Source organism: Aphelocoma coerulescens, chromosome 1 (assembly GCF_041296385.1).
Source record: "Aphelocoma coerulescens isolate FSJ_1873_10779 chromosome 1, UR_Acoe_1.0, whole genome shotgun sequence".
Taxonomy (NCBI): domain Eukaryota; kingdom Metazoa; phylum Chordata; class Aves; order Passeriformes; family Corvidae; genus Aphelocoma; species Aphelocoma coerulescens.
This window is the reverse complement of record NC_091013.1, coordinates 87,343,819-87,367,661: the sequence shown is the minus strand read 5'-3', so window position 1 is coordinate 87,367,661 and position 23,843 is coordinate 87,343,819. Positions and strand designations below refer to the sequence as shown.

The 23,843-nt window shown below is 39.1% G+C and overlaps 1 protein-coding gene across 11 annotated transcripts in view; it reads left to right on the top strand.

The window, feature by feature from the left end:
* Positions 1-23,843, top strand: part of DLG2 (discs large MAGUK scaffold protein 2) — a 1,009,135-nt gene that overhangs the window by 874,086 nt on the left and 111,206 nt on the right. Inside the window, exon 1 of one of the 11 annotated variants that reach the window (XM_069015978.1) lies at positions 20,755-20,813. The exons of the other annotated variants lie outside the window; for them this stretch is intronic. The gene's annotated coding sequence lies outside the window, so the exon portion shown is untranslated. Of the gene's footprint in view, positions 1-20,754; positions 20,814-23,843 lie in introns of those variants that run through there. 11 annotated transcript variants of the gene reach the window in all.

Below are 23,843 nucleotides of genomic sequence, written 5' to 3'. Positions count from 1 at the left end.
AGACACAATGCAAGGGAAACAATAATGATCAGTAAGATGGACTGTAGCCTAATAATACCACTTTGGTTTTGTTTGTCTCATGGAAAAGCTGATCAAAACAAAGATTTAGGCAAATTAATTTTGGATAGACTTCAGTAAAACAAGATTTTATTTGCCAGTGACAGAGAAAAAGAAATTGCAGTAATTGAAATGTGATATGGAAGCTTGAGCACAAGATTTAGTTTCGTGGAATAGAATTTACTCTGCTAAGCATTAATAATCCTACTTAGGTCTCAAAAATAGTTTTAACTATCTGTAGTTAGTAGACTTTGGCTAAAATTTTCCAAAAACGTGCAAGAGACCATAATACCCATAGGGAAATGCTTTCCACTTCTAGAAACGACTGAAGCTTTTAGCAGTAAGTATGTCTTTAGCTTTGAGTAAAAATGTATAAAGCTTCTAAAGACCAGATTACAAATATTTCCTCTCAGGTACTTAAAGCAATGTTCAAGAATCTACCAAATAGGTGTATTGAGTAACAACTATTAATTTCAGGTTAGACATCTACCTAAACATTTCTACAAACCTGACTGGTTCCTTGCATCTTTAGACTGACTACTTTTCAAACTTTAAGAGTAAAGATGATTCATGATTTTTTAAAAGTTTCTCCTAATCTTTTATGCCAGACTTGTCTCAGGTTGTGGCTGGGCCATAGAGCTGCTAGACTGTTTTACAAAGCTGGATTCATAATTTCTTTTCTGTTCTTATGTTATCAAGCAGCTGCTGTCTTCTCCCTGCAGTTCCCATCAAGAGCTCATTTTGTCATTTTGTGGTGGTGAGCTGACTTTCTAGAGAATTAAGAAAGAAAAAAAGAGAAAATGCTCACAATTTACAGTGTTGTATACATGATGTGTTCAGGCAGATGAGAAGTTGCCCTGCTTCTGTTGTGAATTGACTTGTGTCAATTGTTGTGAATTGACTTGTGTCAATTTTCTTGAAACAGAACTTTCTTCTGTTTGATCTATTCTATCAAAATTGCTATTGTGGCAGCAGCAATTTTGAAAACATTTTTCCCTAAGCTTTAGCAGAAGTGGTGCTGTTCAGACTATGCCATCAACAGCTCTGTCCAGAAGTCAAGTGTTTATCAGACAATAGTTGTAAGAAAAGTTCTCTCAGAATCCTATTTAGAAAAAAAAAATTACTCCTTCTTGCATGTGCTGGTTAAGGTTGAATATGAATATTCAGTTGTATAAAACTTACAGAAAATAATCATAGAGATCATAGAATGGTTGGGATTAGAAGGGATCCTATAGGCCATCTAGTTGCATCCCACTGCCATGGACAGGGACGCCTTCCACTAGACCAGAGTGCTCAGAGCCCCGTCCAGCCTGACCTTGAGCACAGAGCTTGTCTCCTTTACCAGAGACATGGATTGTATAACATCATGGATCCAAACACCAGACAAAGCAGAAAGCTTCTGAAAGAGGGCTATTGATTTTACATAGCCTTGAAGTAGTGATTTTTTTGTCACCACTTTTATGCATTAATTACTGTAGCAAACATATGCCAGCAACAGTTCTTCTCACCTTACCTTTGGAAGGAAAACAGTGTGGGCAGGGAAGTGTTTCACTTGGATTTTTGAAGTTCTCTGTACATGCATATTACTACATACTCATATTATTTAAAGTAAGATGAAAAACTATGTTTAAAAGCAAATCTGGCAAGGTGTGTGACTACCTCAGTTCTGTTGGGAATTCATTCCTTAGCCGCTGGCTGACCTACCAAAATGGGGTTCAGCTCTTGTGTGCATGGTAGGAGTTATATTGATGTATTTCCAGCCATAGTAACTTTCATATTTGCAACTAATGTTTGTTGATTGTGAATATTTGCAGGTCCAGGAACTGCAAATGTTCGTACTTATGCAAATCAGAAATAAACGTGAGTAATTTGAGCTCTTACATCTCTGGGCTGGTCATCATCTTTCCAGACTACTACACTTTAGAGGCATAATGAGCTTTTTTTGAGACATTTGACTGGTGATTATTTAAAGACTTAAACAAGCAATGTTTGGCATCCTGTGATTTCCCAAAAATTAGTGGTGGTTACTGTGATCAGTAAATGAGAAGTGGAGGTCGTTACCATTTGTTCAACTTTCAGAACTGACTGTACACACTTAGCAGCTTGTACTTGATTTTCAAAATGTGGAGGTGTACAGTGAGGAAAAATTTCATCTCTTTTCTTCAGGATTAGGAGGTTTATAAAGAGTGAAAACCTGGAGATATTTCTACATGTAACTATAACTATAAGCTAATTTTTAAATGAGATACATATTTGTTTTTTAAAGATTGCATATTTTGTGTTTACTCAGTTTAGTAAAAATCCTTCCCACAAGAAAAAAAGCATCTGGCTTCTAGTTGTATTGTATTTTTCTGAGAGTTTCTGGACCTGTATATGATTTAGTATAGGATTTGATTACAGCAATGAAAACATGTTGTTTTGCAATTACAAGCTCAAGTACAGGCTGGGCAGAGAGTGGATTGAGAGCAGCTCTGATGAGCTGGACTTTTTGATTGCTGAGAAGCTCAACATGACCTGGCAGTGTGCACTTGCAGCCCAGAGACCTAACCTCATCCTGAGCTGCACCCAAAGCAGTGTGGGCAGCAGGGTGAGGAAGGGGATTCTGCTCCTCTGCTCTGCTCTCATGAGACCCTACCTTGAGTGTTGTGTCCAACTCTGGGGTCCCCAGCACAAGAAAGATGTGGACCTGTTGGAGGGGGGCCAGAGGAGGAACAGATGGCTGGAGATCCTCTCCTATGAAGAGAGGCTGAGAGAGCTGGGGTTGTTCAGCCTGGAGACGAGAGGGCTTCAGGGAGGCATCAAAGCAGCCTCCTTGTACCTAAAGGGGCTACAAGAAAGCTGGAGAGCAACTTTTTGTAAGGACATGTAGTGACAGGAAAAGGGATAATGACTCTAAACAGAGTGAGGGCAGGTTTAGATTAGATATAAGGAAGACATTCTATACTGTGAGGGTGCTGAGGCACTAGAACAGGTTGCCCAGAGAATCTGTGCATGCCCCATCCCTGGAAGTGTTCAAGGCCAGGTTGGATGGGGCCCTGAGCAACCTGGTCTCCTGCCCATGGCAGTAGAGTTTGAACTAGATGAAATTTAAGGTCCCTTCCAACCCAAACCATTCTATGATTCTATGAATGCCCTCCATTTTCCTTCCTTCCTTCCTTCCTTCCTTCCTTCCTTCCTTCCTTCCTTCCTTCCTTCCTTCCTTCCTTCCTTCCTTCCTTCCTTCCTTCCTTCCTTCCTTCCTTTTGTTTGGTATTTTTTCTCTCACAAAAGGAAATGATGCCTTTCAAGTTAGCTCAAACAATACAAGAATTGTCTTTTTTTTTAATCCTCGAAATTATGGAGAAGAGGGGCAGAAAATACTTCGAGCCGTTTCACTTGCACCAAATTCTGGTGTGTTAGTGGCTTGTCAGATTACCAAGGAGAAGGAGTGTCCTTCCTTAAGAGGTGCAAATGTGATCTTGGGTCTTCTGAGCTGTTACATCTTCCTAGGTGATCCGAACCTGAGTGAAGTTGTGATCAAAGAGCAAAATTAAAACCTAACAATCTTTTTAAAACATGATGAAGTTATGTTTGTTGTAGTACAGGGGAGCAGGTCTCTGAAATTATGTCAGTGAGAGACAGGGCCTCCTTTGAAAGGTTCAATGTCAACCTCTTGATATCACAATTACATACTGTGAAAATAATTGTCTCTAGGTGAAAATCTTGACATAAGCAGAAGGAAAAGTATATATAAATATTTTATTGAAGCACAAAGAAAAAAATGGTGTGATGAAGTTGGCTCCTTAAAGGTCCTATATTACTGATGCTGGGCAATAGAGTTTTCCCAAAGCATTTAATAACCTGGTGTTAACAGGAGCAGAGTCAGGCCAATAGGGAATGCTCAAAAAACTATCCATTAATTACATGGAAACACAGAGTGATTCAGGTTGGAAGGGACCCATGAAGACCATTCATTCCAATTGTCTTCTTAAAGGCTGGTCAACTGATCCAGGCTACTCAGGGGCTCAGTCAAGTTCTTCTTTTCTCCAAGGATGGAGATCCACAGCCTGTCTGAGCAACATGCTCCAGTATTTCACCATGCTCATGGTGATTTTTTTTCACTCCAGGGTTTAGTCAGGATTTGCTCTTGCTGGAACTTCTGGGTTTTGCCTCTCATCCTTTCCCTGGGCACCTCTGAGAATGTTCTCTCCGCAACTTCTCTAGACCTTCCCATTAGATAGCTTCAGACAGCAGCAAGATCCCCTTTTGAGTTTTGGTCGTATGACTGAACAAACCCAAGTGTCTCAGCCTGTCCTTCTGCATGAAGGCCTACAACAGGGTTATTCAAAGCTACAAATGCTAAGGGAGATCTCCTGCTGTGCCAAGTATCCAACTCGCTTTCCTGGGAGAGGGACAACTCTGCCAGCCTACGTTAATCCTGCAGCCCTGTGGAGCTCTGATGTGAATTATTGCTGATGGTAGATGACAGAAGAGATGTGCATTGCTTGGTTACAGGGGAACATCTTTGTTCCATCTGACTGCTTCTTTTATTGCAAACCTTACTGTAGCAAGGAACAAACCACATTTCTGCTGTTGGCTCTTCTCTTCCTTAAAGTTTCATTAATTAGTTCATAAAACCATCTAGAGATCTCAAATGCATTTAATTTCACAATCCCAGCATGCTTTGGAGGATTAAGGATTAAGCTATAATTGTTAAGGTACAGAGGTGAAAAGAGGACTAGGAATGACACAGGAAACAGGACAGAGCTTGTGCCTGGGAAGGATGAAGAGCTCACCCAGAGCACCATTATGCTGGGAGGCACCTGGGTGCTTTATTACACTTTCATGTATTTCACAGGTTCTCATCTGCATTGATATTTTTGTCTTTTTTGTATAGAATTGCTTACAATTTAGATTAGTTTCATTGAATGTAAGAGATTTTTAAGCATATTTTAAGGGAGTTATTTTTTTAACCAAAATGCTGCTTTTGAGACACTATCACTGTTTAAATGTGGAAAAAATCCACAAACATTTAAATAAAACCCATATTTGATGAACTTCTCTAATGTCAGAATAGAGCTGCACCAAATATATTTCCACAGATGTAAAAATCTAGAGGAGGAATAGGTCACAAAGCTTTTCAAATCATAAAAATATGACCATAGAGTCCTACAATGGTTTGGGTTAAAAGGGACCTTAAAGATTCAGCAATTCATGTGCTAATTTATTCCAATGGTTATTCATTTTAATACATATTAAAGTACGTGCATTATTTCCCATGTGGATTTTTCTGTCTTTCAACTCCTAATCTCTTCTTTTCATGCCTTCCTAAATGAAGGTCATTAAGTATATAATATTTTGTCCCATGAAAGTGGCCCTACATTGCAACTTCCCTATTTTCTCTTTGCCAAACCTTTATATAACAATTTCTTCCACTCCTCAGCTGTCTTTCTTAGGGGCTGTTTTGGCTTTTGCCCCATTATTTCACCATCATTTTTGGACAAAATTTCTTTCAATGTTTTCATACCAGTTTCCTCAGTACCCAATTCTGCTTAGTCTAAGCACACCAAACCCAAATGAATTTCCCAGCCATTTTTACTGCAAATTCTCTCTTTTCAGGCATCAACAGCAACGGCTTTTGTTCCTTGTTTCTTTATATATATATATTTTGTATTTGTTGGTTATATTCAGACAAATTTCATTCATCTAGGACTAACTTAGTAAATTAATGACATCATAAAACAGGGCTTATGTCCTCTGATTTATGTTACCTTTTCTAACAGTCTTTGTTCTACTCCTTAAGAGGCTTAGCTTTCAAAGGCATTGATGAAAATGCCGGAAAATGTGTGGGTTTGGACTTACCCACTTGAAACCCCACTGAAAATATCTTCATTCATGAATCATGTTGTGCTTTTAAATAACATTTTGAGACACAAACCATTTCCTTGTTACTTAATATGGGCTTTACAAATACTGTATGGAACACTACCTAGCCTGTAGTGTTCATTTGGAAACTTCACAGAACACTTTTACACTTTAAGTGTATTTTTAATTGGTCCTCTTTTTACAGTCAGGACTGAGGCCTTTTTTGAGGAGGCATATTTTCAATAAAATCATGTCAATGGTATTACATTCCCATCTCTGTCCTTTTTTAAAAATTATTTTTATTGCGCTGGTATTAGATTGACTCCTTTGTGCTTACCCAGGCATATTTTCTGTCCATCTGCATCACAATTCTTTCAGCTGGATGGAGTTTCTCCACAGTTCAAGGTGCACAAAGGAGGAAAATTTATAAAACAGATGTATCCTCATCTGTCACTTCAAGAGCTCTTAGACATTGATTCATCATGTCTCTTTATGTACAATCTTCTATTCCCAGTTAATAATGTTGTTTCCACTTTGTTTTTCATGAGCACTGTACTAATTACAGACAGGTATTTCATCCCTTCCATGTAAGAAATGTGAATCATCCTATTTCTTTCCGAAAGCTGAATAGAAGTATTTTGTGAATAGTTCCCTATGTTCTGCAACACTATTAAGAATTTTATTTTTATCTTCACCTAATGATGGATCTACACCATTGCTCAGAGCTTTTTTGCCTGTGGAACCATGAAGAACTTTTCATTGAATCATAGAATCATTAAGGTTTTTGCAAAAGACCTTTGAGATTATCAGATCCAAACCTTAACCCAGCACTGCAATGTTCACCACTAAAACATATCCACAAGTGCTACATCCCCACACCTTTTAAACACTTCCCAGGAAATGTTCATTCGAGCCTATCTTGCCCTTTTCTGGAGCCATATCTGTCGTTCCTAAAGATTGAACATTTGGGTCTGTGATGGCAGAGCAGCTACCTGGAGGATGCCTGTGTTATGTGAAGGCTTAGCCAACTTTTCAGCCACGTGCATAAGAACTCTAGGCGCAAACGGTGGGCTCCAGTGTAGTTGTGGTCCCAGTGTTAACAGAGTCCCTGGTGAAATTTGTTTGCACCAAAAGTGCCATTTTTAGTGACATTTTTTCATATTGTGAAGGTGCCTGGCATTTTTCTGTTTTTTTCCTCTGGAGGCAGGTTCCGCTGTAGTTTTCACATCAATGGCTATATGGAAAAAAAACCCCCACAAATTGTATGTAAGGGCAGAGGCAAAATTAGTTCCTCAGCTGAACCCATAAAACCTTCACAATAGACTCCTGTTTCTCTGTCTTGGAATGTCTGAGTGGCAAATTCTGCCCAGATGCTTGCATGAACAAATGTGTAGCTAACAAAAAATAGTATTTTTCACTTGAAAGTAGAAGGTAGCTGCATTTTCACCACAGCTTCCAGGGAATACAATAATAATTATATTTTAAGCACTCTCTCAACATTTACCTAGATGCCTGGGATGCTGATCAGTGATACAAAACAAGGTGTCAAGCTGAGGAGCTCAGTGTGGAGATTGTGCCTTCTGTTAGGGGCATGCAGCCCAGGAGAGGATGTCAGTGTGTAAACAAAAACAGAATTCAATCAACACAGACTAACAGGGAAAAGCTAAATAGCCATGTCTATGGGCCCTGGTTTGGGAGAGTGTCCCTGGGCAAGCCCTTAGCTACCTGCCTGACATGTGTGATTACTTAATCCACAGGTGTAAAGTGTGTGTTGCAGTTACTGTCCTTACAGGGACTGTGTTTGTGGAAGTGCTAAAATGTGTTTTATATTTTCAAGAGGACTAAGAGGTTGATGACTGTCCTATTCTGGGTACAGAGAGAGGACAATTTTGAAGAAACAAATGTCATGTTGATTCAGATCGAAAATTAGAGCTTTCTGAAAACAAGATCATAGAAAATGAGTTTGCTCTGTTTCAATTCTGAAATTTTAAGAGGCCTAAAATTAGTCCTGGATGTGGCAGACAATATTTGGGGGGTTACTAAGTTTTTCACTGTTGTCTTCAGTTCCTTAAAAAGGCTGGGCCAGATGGTGTCCCTGGGGTGAGATGGAGGGAGCTCCTGCAGGTTCTGGAGCAGAGAAGGTTCTAAAAGCTAGAAGAAACTTCAAGGTCTGAGAGGTGAAAAGATCACAGGAGGAAGATGGGAACTTGCAGCTCATGTCCAGGCTGTAAGAATTTCTGAGAGGACAGGACGGAGGGAACTGGAGGGCTGATGTGGGGTCTGTTGCTCCTTAGAGAGTCCCTGAGTTAGAAGCAGCAATGGCTGGAAGTGTGGAGCCTCTCATCCCATGGAGCCGTGATCTGCCGGAAGAAAAGTGTGTATAATCCCTGCATAATCCTGCATAATCTCTCTCTGATTTAAAATAATCACTTAGGTGTCCTATATGCTAGTAAACAATGTGTGGCAGTATTCCCAAAGAGGAATATTTTTCCCCTTGCTGTTAAATTGTTAGCAGGTTCCCTGGCACATTTTGGCCCAGCACTACATGATTTGGAAGCCAGCTCAGGTAGAAGACCAGCCCCAGGAGCCAGGTTAAACTTTGGGACAGTGGGACAGATATGTGGGCCAGACATGAGGCGCTCCAAGCTGCCTCAGGTCATGGGAATCATCTTGGAAACATCTGAGTTGCTAATTACAAATGTAGCCTTTGAGGTCTCTCTAATTAAAAATGTCAGGTTTCTAATAAAACCTCCATTTTCTGAGTCCAGAAATCTTTCAGATGCAGTTCACTGCTCTGGGCAGCCCAGGGTCCTGTGTCACTGGGGTCATGCCATCCCTGGCAGTGTCAGCAGCTTCTGAAAGCAGAGCTGATGGGGGGCCAAAGGGCACCCCTGTATCATTAGAGCTTCAAGAAGTGCAAAACATGAACATGGGGTATAAAGTTTTTTTTAAGTACTTTTTTCCCCAGCAGTCTGAATGTCAGAGCACCAGAACAAATGCTCACTTTGACATCTCCAGGCAGCTCAGTGCTGCTGTGTGCTGAGCTACTTGTTGGCACCATCCAGTCTTTCCAGCTCCTGCACTGGCAGCCTGCCAGAAACTTGAGGGTCACCCCTAATTTGCCTATTTATTATTGATTGAATGCCACCTGATGCCTTTTCTTGGTCTTAATTTTAAGAGTCAAACACGGTTAGAAGAGGAAGAGGGATTTTACTTTGGTATTTATTTTAAGGATCCTTAGGTGCACTACGTCCAGGTCGAATGCACCTCCATGCACACCGTAATGCCCACCCCCAAAAGATCGGGTATAACATTATAGGTCTTAATAATTAGCATATCTATCAAAGATTCCCCAATGAGAGGCTCAAATGAGCCCCCCTCCCCAAGGAGTCTTCCCCTGGATGGTTCTATCTTAGTTTACAGAATGTGTTCTGGAGGGGACCTTGGAGTCTGGGCACACTGATCCCTAACTACAAAGCCTCTAAAATGTTTAGTCTCCTAGCTGAACAAACAAGTCCAAGAATGTAGGCAAAAAGCACTAAGAATACAGAAGTTGTAAAAAGGTATAAAAGGGTATAAAAGAAAAGGAAAAAAATCATCATGGCATCACACCCAATGTACCAATTTTCATAAATCTTCATAGGGTTCTATTTGTTTTAATTAATGCATTTTTTGCAGTTTTTAATATATGCAATCAATCAGTTTCATGAACTATGGGAAGATAAAACCAGGTGAATGAAGCCAAGGGAACAAATGGCACTTTTTGACCTAAAATCCACCTTTCTTCCCAGTGCTAATGTGCTTTTGAGAACAGTTCTTAGGAAATAAGCTGCATTTTCTAATTGTTCCTGTGCTTCTACATAGAACAGACCTGCCATGAATAACCCCTATGGATGCTCATGCAGGCATACAGCAGTCCATTTAGCTTCTGGGAATTACTTTTCTGCACTTCCAGAGCACTTCATCAGCAGAACTGTTTGTGGTGCCTTTCCTGAAGCACAGCATCCCTTTGCTAGGCTGAGAAGATTAGAAGCAGCAGAACAATCAGATAATTCCCATGTGTCCTGTAAGAAGAGTTTGTTTTTAATGATGATGGCAAAGGACACCAAAAAGTGAGAGAGGGAGAGAGAAAGCTTGCATAAAATGCATTGTGAGATTGCCTGTTGATTCTATTCCTTTCTGATACATATGCAATTGAGGTGGATTTGTGTTTGCCAAGATGGTTAGGATTTGTATAGATACCTGGACTAAAATAGCTGAGGAACCGTGCTGAATATTCCTCATCCCATTCTAAAGCCCCAAATCTGGGATAATCTATTTTGGTTTGGTTTTTTTCTCTCTTCCAGTAGCATTTTTATGTTAAACCAGAGAAATCAAGACAAAATGAGCAAAAAAGAAATGATGAAAGATTAACTGTGGGACTTTATTTGTCACATGTACTCCATTGTAAAAATATTTGTTGATGTTAGATAGAATGCTTGTCATGTAATAGGAGAAACTGTTCACTGACAGTGCTACATCTGAGTGTTATCAACAGGCACTGTTTCCATGTAGTAGAGGGGAAAAAACTAACAAAGAAATGAACACCTGCTCTACTTATTTGTCCTTCATGCTAAGAGTAGAGGGGAAACATTTTGGTAGGGTACATTTTGGTAGGGTATGTTTTGTTAGGATATTATGATTTTGCCAAAGTGCCAGGATAATCCTGGTGAGTTTCTGGTTCCTGGCAGCTCTGTTCTCCTGGTTGATACCTAAAATCTTTAGGCAGCACTGTTGCCAGATTCTGTCTTTTGATATTAAGCAACATGGTGAGCTCCCTCCCGGGCTGCTGGAACTATAAGCATAAAAATAATGTCTTTTTTCTCCCCTCATGTGTTAGCATGAAGTTGCAGAGGTGAAGAACCTCTTGGCAGGATTAGATCCATGAGTCTTTCATCAAGTTCCATCTGGATTTACCAAGTGGACTGTAAAATTATTCTAATCCTAATAATGTTCAGTATAGGATACACCTTCACATAGCAGGTTGCCTTTCAAGTATAATTAAAGAGTCCTCAGATGTAGAAAATAATTTGAAACATTATTTAGATTTCAGCAGTCATAGTGTTTATCACATAGATAAAGTAAGTCAATAGTTTAAATTAATATGGACACTTCCAGTAAGATTACTTCAAAAAAAGGAATAGCTTTTCAAAACTGTATTTTCTCAGCTGTCAATTTCTGTGCTTGGTGATTATATACCATATAATGGCATTTTGCTTCCTGAGTACAATATTAAGGACAAATCTGAGTTTTTAAATGGCTTGTCTCTCTGTCATTTCTCTTTATAGCATATACTCTTAAATTTTAATGCACTGAACATAGGCTATGTCCTTTTTATAACTACTATTACATGAGAAGAAATAAGAGGATTTTGGTTTGGTTGGAAAGGTTAAAAATAATTTCTGGCTGCAATATCCAGTCATTAGCCAGTTGATGTTTCATGCCCACAGGAAGCTATAAAATTTATTCACCAGGTGTAAAAGGGAAGGTAAAGGAAATCAATCATTTGAAGGGAGCACTGTGTCAAATTAATGCATATTAGGATCCCAAGTGGATTTAATTCTTCCAGATAAAAAGAAAAAAAGAAAAAATAGGCCTGAATTTCTGGTAGTTTCAGTCAAAGAAAGACCCTGAAGTAACTCCATGAATATTAATGTATTAAATTCTGACATATATTGATTTCATATATTTAACTGATTTTTCCATTGCTTTCTACAAGCCTTCTTAAGTCAAGAAGTTTGTAGTTTAAAACCAGATACTTGAAAACAAATTGCAAACCAAGCAGGATATAAAACTCCATTCTTCATCCTATATAATACGGGTATAGAAATTATGTTACAGGAGGAAAAATGTTAATTATGATATGACTTTCAAATTTATGTCTCTTTAGGTTTCTGAGAAAAGCCAAACACATAGGTCAGCAATTGTACAAGAAGCATGCGTATATAATTGAACAATTCATCTAGGGTTGTAATCATGTGCATTTAATTTCCATCAAATGTCTGGATGAACTTATTGTTATTAATATTTTTGTAATTAATATATTTCATAGGAATATTTGAGCAAGAAATGTAGTGCTAATATTTACACCTCACCAGCCAGGAAATGAAGAAATAGTATATGGTTATGCAAAATTCATACTGTAAATACTGTCAACATAATGTTCATAAATCATATACAGGCAGAGGGCATCCACTAACTGCCATGTGATCATTAATTTGTGAAAACAGAAAAAAAAAAAAAAAAAAAACCAACAAAAAAACAAAACCATTAAAAAAATTTAAAATAACAGAGAAGAAACCATATATTCACTACAAATTATTTGCTCTGCTTTGCTGGCTGATCATACTCAGAAAGGCTTTACCTACTAGTCTCTTCTTTTTATTAGGATATAGGTAGTGTAGTTGAAATATGCACATAGGATTTGCATTTTTCATCCTCCTAAAATTCCCTGTAATTTCAGCAGGAAAGAGCTGCAGTACAGTAATCCAATGAGATGCTTACTGGGAAGTAAAGTAATTAAATCTACTGGTAGAAAACAAAAGGATTTTATTTCCCCTCATAAATTTCTGTGCAGGCTAACTAATTTTTACATGCCCAGAACTCTGACGATACTTTCAGGGCCATAGTTTTTATTACTCTCTAACAGAATACCAGGATATCCATACAGTCACGCATTGCCAAGACACATCTCATCTATTAAGATATGAAGCTGTCTACAGTCTCCACAGGGAGTCATCTTCCTAACTGCTCTATCCCTTTATGGTGTATTGTACACAAGGTTTTCTTTGTAAGGGTCATATTGTTTCCTTCAAAAGTAGCCCATTTTCATCATCTTAGTGCATTTTTATACATTTTTATTGAAGTCCTTGTTCAGTACCAGCACAAAGCAGTACGGGTTGTCCACTTTCAACATCTTCACCTCAGGATCATTTTGTTTTTATTGTTCTCATTCGAGTATGATTATTTTGCCCCCAAATCACGTTTTAACAATGTGTTCTCCGAGAAGTAGAGCTGCAAAAGTTCCTTTAATTTGTATCCCTGCTCAGCAACAGTACTTTTATGTTGTTTCCTTGTGTATCCCTCAGACTGACACATATTTCTGTCTGCTGTGCAATATTAACATTGAGAGGGCCAGTATATTTGTTTCTTTCTAGTTGTGTGTAAAAGCAGGAAAAAAAAAAAAAGACTGGAAAAAATCATTGCTTGGACTCTCCAACCTTTGCCGAGCTATTTTCTTTGAAGGTGCTTAGGTGGCCTGCAGCATAAATGTTTAAATACATCATTATTTTTAGTGTATCTTCACAGTACCTGCAGTACCTGCATGGAGCCGTGTTGAGCTGAGAAAGTGAGTCACAGAAACAGCGTCCATCCAGGACACACAAAATTCTTACAGCAAATGTCCCAAGTTCCCAGCTACTGCCATTTGCTCCTGCTTTCCTTTTGCAAGGCGCTCTGCTAAAATAGCAGTTGAGTTGCAAGCACAAGCAAGAGAAGGCAATCTTAACTTCTGCTTAAGCCACTGCTGCTCTTAACTTCTATCTTTAGCCTTTATTTCCCATATGCTATATTTACAGTTCTGGTGTTACCTAGCAGAAAGTTGGCCAGAGCACAGGAGTAGAGAGAGCACAGGAGCAGACATCTACAAATTCAAGGGCTGAAAGCTGCACATCCTCAGCCTCAATATGTACCACCTCTCTGTTCAGTTGCTCATCATTCCCAGATAAATCCCATTTTGTCATTTACAAAATCTTAACCGAATGTTCTTGTTGTATCTACATAGCTCGAGTTATTTCTGTAGGGTCTCAATCAGAGATTCTGATACTGTAGTGAGAATAAGTATTTATATTTCAACTCCTTTAATTCTTCAGTTCTTCAGTTAAAGGTCTTAGAGCATTTTCCCACTCCTAATTAATCCTCAAGCTATAAGTAGTTCAAGAACAGAGCATCTAACCAGTGTCCTGGTTCTTGCGTCCCTTCAGACAGGATCCTTACCAAAGGGTGGCTTGTCCTCAAGTGCCCAGCTGAGCTCAGACTCTGTGGAAGCTAGTTACCAGGTGTAAATGTGATGGAATGGCAGACATTTCCCTGCTCATGGTTTCTGCTGACCTGTAAAAGAAGTGTCATTGCCATTCACACCTTCAGAATGCCCAGACAGTGCAGGAATATGCTGAGCATGACAATCCCCTCAAAGCAAGTTCACCAGGGATCCATCACCCCTAGCTATCCAAAAGGGTTTCTGGTGAGCACTGAATTAATTGTCCTGACATTAGAGCCAAGACAGTAAATCTGCAGTTTCAGCAGTCTTGTGAACCATGCAAGGCTACAGATGATTCCTGCTGAGCTGAAAGAGGGTTTTCCATATCCTAAAAAAGAGTTATTTCTTCCTTGTTTTCAGAGCAATACTTTTCTCTGATGCTGCTGTAATTCCATGTATTGTTTCTTGCTGGGAGGTACTTTCTTGGCACATTCACAAGTAATGGCAAAAAAACTGCAGAAGTAAATTTGCAAGAGTGCTGGCACAGATCTAGCTTGAGTATCACCTGCTGTCCTTCTTTGGCTTGTCTGAATCCTAAACTGCTTTAGTTTGCTTGTTCAGGCTCCAGGAACAGCATAACCATGGAGTTCAATATGAGTAGGTTAAATTCACTCGTGGTGTCATCTAAGCTAGTTCATTTGGAGCTTGTATCTCTACACTGCTCTGCCATCTGCATTGTAGTTAGTCATCCAGGCTTCAGATTTTCTTTCCTGAAAGAAAACTGTAGGAGGGGAAAACTTAATCTGAGAGTGTGCGTGCGTACTGATTCCTGTGCTAGCTCTTTGTCACAATCAGTGCAGAAGGCGTCCTCAGGCGATGCTGCTTATTTTTTGCAATCTACCACAAATGCAGGCCTCAATTTCACTGTTTCCTCATGGAGACTGTTCTGTGTGTTTATTTCCCTTTCCATGGATAACCCCTTGCAGTACTGCCACAGGACTCTTCAACAAAACAGCTCTCTGCTTTCTCCACCACAACCACTCTGCCTCTTATGCTGTGCTCTCTACAGCTACCAGAAAAGAAAGAGGGTGCAGTCAGGTGGGGGTCAGTCTCTTCTTCCATGTAACAAGTGATAGGACAAGAGGAAATGGCTTCAAGTTGCATCAGGGGAAGTTAGATTAGATAGGAAAAATTTTCTTGCTAAATGTGATCAGGCATTGGAATGGGCTGCCCAGGGAAATGGTCCCTGGAATGGTTCAAAAAGCATGTAGATGTGGTGCTGAGGGATATGGTTTGGTGGTGGACTCAGCAGTGTTGCGTCAATGGTTCGATTCGATGATCTTAAAGGCCTTTTCCATCTGCATTCTGTGAATTTTGCTGTGATGTCTGTAGAGCTGTTGCTTTCTCCATGTGTCAGTACTTGCTGTAGGTAACGTGAAGGACTATGCCAAGCTGACAGATTTTCATCACCATCCTCAGAGGAGTCAAGTGTATCATTCCTGTGCTGTACTTCTTCCCAAATCAGCCACCTACTCCTCCCACCACAGGGTGCACGCAAAGTTAAACTGCGAATCCAGGGAGGATCTTCATGGCTCCACCATTCTTTGCCATTCAAAGCTGTTAACTCGTTTGCTTCCTGCATCAGGCGTACAAGGAGTTGACTGTGGGATCTTCTGTTTGTGTAGAAGATGTGTAAAAGATGCTTGTCTGGTTTTCTACTACATTTAGACTTCTAGCTAACAGGTAGTGAACTTTAGCTACTTTTCCAGCTCATAGAGCTATTAAGTACTTTATGATTTGTTTTGGATTTGAGTATCAACCTTCAGACAAATTTAACTCATTTAAAAGGGAGCAGCAAAAGGAAACACACCATTCAATGGAAAATTAAAGTCAAGATAAGAAAAAAAACAAAAACCACAAACTAGTTCTGGATTCTGACCTACGTCCTCCAAGTCTCTCAGTTCTTTTAACTAGCTGAACTAACCTAAGCCATACAGAAAAACAATATTTTTATGAAATCTCAAACTCTTCCTATGGTATCTGCTGACTTATTAATGGATTGCTTTATTATTCCAGGTTCATGGGGTGCTATAAAAGGCTTATCAAATCAAATCAAATCCAGGCAGCCTCTCCAGAGGCTCTAGGGAAAGTGCCATCTGGCCTTCCTTCCTTTTAGCTGCTCTTCTTTATTACTGACAGGATCATTCATATTCTTAAGACTATGAAGCCACCATTAGGAGAGATCAGCCTTCCTAACTAGCAAAGCAACTTCTTGTCATTGCCCTTGATCAACTTAAATTGCTCTTTTAGGCATCTGTTCATTCAGACCTAGCTGAATATCCTTTTTAATTCTCTTTTTTCTGTATTTTTTCAAACACAGTCCTCATTCAGAAAGAGTACTTGAGCTTTCACTCTGCACTTGTAGCAAAAGGGATGTCACTTGAGGAAGGATAGTATTGTAATAGAGGAAAATATTATTGTAGCAATAGCACTTGTACAGTCCTTTACATCTTCAAAGCCCTGTGCCAGCTAATTTCTTAATTAATCTAAATATACACTTTTATTCATTTGTACTTACAAGGATTAATCTTGGAAACTGAAACTATTTAAAAACTGTTCTTACATGAAGTTTCAGTTGTGTAACATTGAAAGAAAATTAATTTCTCTATTGCCTTGCTGTGGCAACTAAATTAATTTAGATTGTCACTGTTGTTTATTTTGCAGTGTGGGATGTATGTAAGTTACAGCAATGGAATCTGGCTGACTCAATGTGTACTATTTTACCATATATTTATAAAAGGATAAATTCTCATAATATCCCATTATGGATTCAGACCACAGACAATGGAGTAGTTTGTGAAACTTGTAAATCCTCTGTCGTCTCAGCTGGAATTAAAAGTTTGATAGATTTCTGTACTCAAAAGGAATGATGATTCTATCTCACCCTACTACCCTTCAGAGTGTATAGGTGGGGAAATTCCCTGTAACTAGGGAGGGTCTTTATCAAGTGTAATAAAAGACCATTACAATTATGCTCAGCTGATTTTGATTTGAAGAAAGGTAGATCTCAGAATTAACTAAACTCATGCAGATTTCATGGTAATGCTTAGCTGGATTAGGGAAGGAGAGCTAAATTAATGCCTTTGCTGGGAGGAAGGTGGAAAGTGACTTGCAGCCCTTGATATTGTTTGTCCTATGAGGGGCCCAGCATAAGCTGGGCTGTTGCAAAGTGATGCAGACTGAGGCAGAGCAGTGGGTTGAGCCTATGATGAAAGAAAAAACACCTGTAAGAAACAAAGCGGTTTTACACCCCCTGATCATTGGAAAGCTTGGGCTTCTTGTTATTACTGTTCTTCTGGATGATATTATCTGATAAATGCCCAGAGCTTTTCAACACCCTGCTGGGCTCTTTGCTTTAGAGATACTCTCTGACAGTGCCATCAAAAGGCTATCAGATGAAAGAGTGTAAATCCAGGGTAAAAATGTATCCAGCGTAAGTCTGAAAAAAAATCAGTAAAGAAATTGAAGATTGCAAAATGCAGGACACTGAATAAATACCTCTTTAGTTTGCAAGATGGCATCATAGGCTGCAGGGCAAGGATTATGACCCAGAGCAGTGGTCATCCATACCATCTGGTGTAGCCTGGAAATTATCTCTGTTGGTGCACATTTTTTCACCAGAAACTCCAGGTCTACGCTGTGGAGATCCTGGAGATCTAGTTTTGCTTCATTGAGGTGTGAGTTAACAGTACTAGCTAATTTGTGATCTTGATACTATCAAACCTGCCTGTAGCTCTTTTTAATTTGAATTCACCTTTGCTTCTTCTACTCTTTTTATTCCAGCTGAATGCCCTGATTTTTCCCCAGTGATCTGTGTGCTCACTTTAGACAGCAAATGAGATATCCATGATGTATAGTCAATATAGTCCATGTGGTTATGGAAGAAAGAAGTAATGTTTTGGTAGCAAATGGGAACACTTCTCTCTTGTTTGTTTTTTTTTTTGTTGTTGTTGTTGGGGTTTTTTGGGTTTTTGGGGGGATTTTTTTGGTTTTTTTTTTTTTTTTCATTTTTAGATCATTTCTATTTTGCAGCTTGAAGTGAAGAACATCAGAGTCAATACCAAATGTGTTTGTTACAAATGCCTTAAAAAAACATACTCTATATATATATATGTAGGTATAAAGAAATCTGGCAGCCATATGGGATTTTCACACACCTGTCACTGGAGTATGTTTGAATGTGAAATCTCACATTCTGTATCAGAGTGTAAGAACAGAGCCCCAAGGACATGGGGTGTGTGTTGAGCGTATCAAATCACCTTGAAGGTAGCACTTTTACAGAGCATCACATTGGTGACTGTTACGGCAGTATCAGCTGTATTACCCATGGAAAGGTAACATGGAAGCCAGGAAAACTAATTAAAAATTGCAAGTGTGAAACAGGGTAGCAATTTTTCTTAAAACTGTGGCTCTTATGTAATACCACAGACTGTGGTTTATGTATGCCACCTACACACAGCTATGAAATATTGCTGTGGCTTACATTAGTGAGATATTGGTCACTTTTACAAACATTTTCTTCAGTAAATGGGAGCTGAATTTTAGCATGAGTGTTATGTTGGTCAAGGACATTCAACCATGCGTTGCTTGTGTCTTATTCATGTGGCAGCAAATTGTTATAAGGCAGTGTCATGTTTACACCGATCCTTGGGAAGCCTCTTAGAGTCTGAGTGGTTAAGACAAAACAAAAAGGAAAATAGGGCATTCTGGCACATATGGTTTGAAACTGTCTCTTATAAAAAATAGGTCAAAAAAATCTAATTAGTGCACAAGACAACAAACTGTTGTAATCAGGCCATTTTAGGGAACCTCCATGATATGCACGTGAAATATGTAAACCCCTGAGAAGAGAATTTGGGTCTAAAAGCCAAATCCAGTAACACAGATTTTTTTTTTTTTTTCCCCCTGCTTCTTATGAGCCAGGGCTTATCATTTGGAATATTTTCTGCCCATATTGGATTATTCTCGGTCAGTATCGCTGGAGAATCCAATTATTGGATCTCAGCTGTCCTTTCATCTGAGAAAGAGACATCAAAACTGTTACTCTGATTAAATCCTGATGTGTCTCCTCTACATTCTGCCACCCAACTCTAGAGGGCTTTTCCTTCAGACAGGCTGCTATAGTAAGAGCCAGCAGCACATGCAGAAACACTGTTCATGCCTCTGGCCTTGAGTGATTTTTTTTTTCTCAGATAGTAAAGGTGCTGAACACAAAGAGACAAATGAGGAATGGGGTGGAACAAACAGCTGAGAACAGGAGGAAAGGGATATAGATAGATACATATATATATAGGACTAGCTTTTGCTGTGCATGAAATGCAACACCCTGTTCCCACATTGTGACGCACATCAGTCGGTCCAGATGGTGAGAAGGGTTGGGTTTCTGCCTGGGGCTGCTGGCGCAGGCTTCATTTGCATTCCTCAGCCCAGTTGTTCGTGGAAAAGCATCCAGGCAATGCACAACCACTCACACAACTGTGCTCACCTTCCCAAGCACAACATTTCTTCATGGCACCAAAAACTGTTTTACAGGAGTTTTACAGGCATGGGAAATGAAAGGAGCTGGATCCGGTGTTCAGGTTCCAAATGGAACCTTCTGAGAATGATCACCAGTGATGTAGAAATAGAAAATCCTCTTGAATAAAGTGTTTATTCCCACTCTGCACTCACACAAATAGCCGTGAGTTTTGTACAACTGACAAAATTCCCGGAGCTCAACTCTGAAAGAGCAACTTCTGCTCCCTCGTAAAAATTGCCATACAACCCCCTTTCCAGTGGCTGATCCCTGACTGTGTTTTACCATTACCATAACCAGTTTTGCTTGTTAGGGGCTAATTGTGAGTGTTAATTTGTGGCATGTGCAACAACTGTGATTGTTATTGCTGTAATTAATCCCATTTGAAAATGTTTAGTTTAATTGATTGGATTAATGAGTCTAAGCTTTAGGTGTTTGATTCTGTTATTTTGTACCTATACATTAACTTTAAAAATTTTGCAAGCATATGGGAAAAATAAAGCATTAGAGAAGTGAAGAGCATTACAAATACATGCTTACAATTTAGAGGATGTTCTTAAAACCTTTCAGCATTTTTAGGATTTTAAAATGGGCACAGAACTGCACCTAACAAGTATATTGCTTTTAACAGTCATTCTGCCTGGAGTAATGCTTTTAGGTTATCAGTGCTAATGTCCCTGGAATTTGCCTGAATAATTTCCATTCATGATAGTAAAGTAACAAGCCCTGTGTTAGTCTCCAAATGAGAACTGTGTCTTTAAGAAGGGAAGATTTTATGAAGATTTTTTTAAATAATCATGAAAATTGTTACCTAGAGAACATCGCAGCTACATTTACTATTGCATTAGGAAATGTTCAAGTGAAGAATTTGTATTGGTAGATGGTTTCTTCTCTGAGTTTTGCCTCTCCCGCAAGAGCAGTTGATCATTCCACCTTAACAAGGTGCAGTGATTGACAGGTAGGGATGTTGCACAGAGCAGAAGGTGGGAGTGTGCTCTATTGGTTTGTGCTTGTACATCCTGAGCACCAATTACTGTCACTGCTGCCAGCACTGATGTGTTTATCAGGATGAGTTATAGCAGAATATATGTACACAGGCAGTGTGTATGCTGGATGACCACCCCCTGTGATGTAAAATATGAGAGTCTGGGAGCTACCGTTTTATAATTCATCAGGTTCAGCAACTGAATGTTGTTGGTTGGCTTAGTTATAAAGGCAAGTGTGAACCGAACAGCAGACAGGAGCATCTTGCATTGAGAGTCCTGCAAAGCTGCATTTGGTGACTGGGCTCCGCTTTTGTTCAAGTGAATTCAGTCCTCGGTGAGTGATGGGGGTTCTGTCGAGCTAAAGCTGTTATTATATAAGCTGGGGAAACCTGCCTGCTAGTTTTATGTGTATTTTGCTGCTGGAAGTCCTTGTCTGTGGTTGTTTTTAGATTTTGCAATATTTTCAGTTGTGTACGTTACTGGCACAAAATGAGATGAAAAGAAAAATGCAATGATGAATTATTCACCATCGTGCTGCGAGGATCTCTTTCCTAGCTAAAGTTACTTTCCTTTAGTGAGTGTGTTGGGGGTTCAAAGAAGCTACAAACCAGCAAATCTACCTGTCATTAAATTGCTTTTATTAGTGCTTAAAGAGAGTGATAGCTGTGGCTTTTGTAACAAGAGGAAGGAAAAGAATAAGCAAATATCAGAAGCATTTACAAATTCTTTGCTTTTTTGTACATGTGGCTTTTCAGATGCAGCATTAAATCTTTTGTGTGCAGTGAGGGGCTGCAAAGAATTTGAATTGTAGAGCTTTTTAATTAGATAATCAGTAAAACGGTGGCTTCTTTCTGGTTTTGTGGTAATATGCTTAGTATCACATTAAAATGAATGATTCCCCATCTTGCATAACAACAGTGCTGAAATATGTGTAAGATGAAAGGCAAAGGGAGACTTTGAAACAAACTGTGGAAGCATGCTGTAGCACAGCTAGACAGAGAAAGGTATATTTCCTAGTGTCTGCATGACTTTTTGAATTTCACCAGCTTTAGATTCTTTGCTCTAATTATCACTTGCTTCTTTTTGACCTTTGTATCTTTTCAAGCAAGCTCCATTAATATGTCGACGTTATCTTGCCAGTAACCTTTAAAGATGCAATTTTTTTGTTGTTTCAATCAGAAAGGAATTGAAAAGCAGAATTTATGAAACTGAAATACTAAGACTGCCATACAATACCTGTATGTCTCCTCAGGAGAGGCAAGTGGTCTTGAGTAACAATTTTACTTTTTCTTTTATCAGGAGCAGTATTATAGTCCTTGCTTCTGTCTCACTGTACCAGCTTTGGGGTTGTTTTTTTGTTCTCTGTGGGTTGGAGAAGCAAGTTTGTTGTATCCAAATATCAAGAGAGCTTGGCAGAACAGCACCTGTTGTCTTATTGCTGTGTTATTAATAGTTGGAGAGAGTGGAGAGAGACACTCTCTTCCAGAGACCTCTCACCTGGTATCAGTCCAAATTGTTTACTCTGTAGTGATTTAGACTTGTATTATGACTTCTCATTTAGAAATAATTTGTTTGGTGAGTTTTATGTGAAGCATCAAAGCTGCCGGACTGATCCTGGTTTAATAAATAAGGTGTCTCATTTTAGTATCACTTTTTATTTAAAGAGAAAGGCTACTGCCAAAGTGGCCTTTGCTATTGACTTCCTTTGCCAAGCTGATTTGCACTTAATCTTTATAAATCATAAATTTGAAATAATCAGAATTTTTTGAGACAATTATTTCCTAGCAGCGTAACAGACTAGAGCCTATTTCTAGGAAAGAGTGTATACCTTTGTCAGCAGTACTTTATTTAAGAGTATTGCACTGCTTTTTAAGCATTCAGATCTATTTTCAGTGACCCCTGTGCCAGCAAATGGGTTTCTTGAAGTGTGAGCTTCTGGCTTTGCAAGTTCTCCTCCTTTCAGAAATCTGTGATACTGCATCCATCTGTCTAGGCATTTATATTGCATGCATCACAATGGTGTAATCTCAGCAATGCGAACATTAACCATGTAAATGTATGTACTGTAACTTAGGAAGTATAAATTAGGACAGGAAAAGCAACCCTAAAAGGAGAAAGTTATGATATGGGCATATGGGCTCTTGTGGGAACCAGAGATCCAGACTCGATATTTGTTATTACACAATGAATTAAGCTGACAGCTAGTTCAGTCTCCAGGCAGTGGTATGGAGGCTTGGGCACAGATGAGACCAGCTTCTCAAATTTCACTCCAAATAAGACCAAGGAAAATAGCCAGAGGATGTGGCAAAAATGCCATTTTATCCTAGGTGCGTGCCTATTGCTCCTTTGCAGTCATAATCCAGGAGGGATGCTGAAGGAAAAACAACAGTGACTAAGAATTGTATTTTACATCATCTCAATCTGGAGGACGCAGATGTTTTATCTGGATATTAGTTTGGTACTGTGATCCATGCCTCCCACCTGGCAGTAAGTGACAGCAGTGCTCCCCATGGAGTGCTGTCTTAAATGCCCTTAGGGCTGGTCCGGGAAACAGCCATCCCTGTTGTTAGTGCTATATCCTGCTGGAAACACTCTGCACTACAACTCCAAGAGTGTGTTGGCTTCCTGTCCATTTCTGAATAGAGGTAATCTTTTGTATAAAATATAGATGCCCAGATAAAATATCTTGAATAAAAGTCCTTAGCTCAAATATTGATCTTTTAATCTTCTTTCTTTGGTTTAAAACACCTCCTGTTTACTGACCTTCAGGTTTGCTGGGAAGTCCCATGGCAGCTTGGGGTCGTTTTTGACAAAATAGATTATTGGATAAGCCAGCATTTGTTCTTGGAGAGTTATTTTTTGATTTGCACTAAATGTAGCTAATGTGTGACTGTGTATTTGTGCGACCGTGCTCCTTGTGCAAAAAGTGATTGGAGATGGCAACAGGGGTGTGTAAACTCACAAGTTTGTATGTCTGGTACACTTCTATTTGGCTCTTTCAAGCACTACACAAACTATGATTTTAAATAGAGCAATACATTTATAATACTGAGTCTTGAGCACAGAAATATCTAATGCATAGAATTGAAAGCTGTTAACTATATATTAACTCTCTTGCTTTTTATTGAAGAGACTGATAAAGTGACACTGTGTGCTATTTTTAAGAATTCTCAGGTTTGAATTCAGTATTCAATATGGGTGTGAAACAAAGCTGAACAGACACTGGCAATCATAATGATGTGCTTTCAGGGATAGGGCCTTCAGTGGAAAAATGGGTGAAATGATAGGTTAGACATGTAGCATCCTCAGTGTTGGAAATAGCCAATGTAACTTTATGGAAAGAAAGAGATAGAACATAGTAAAG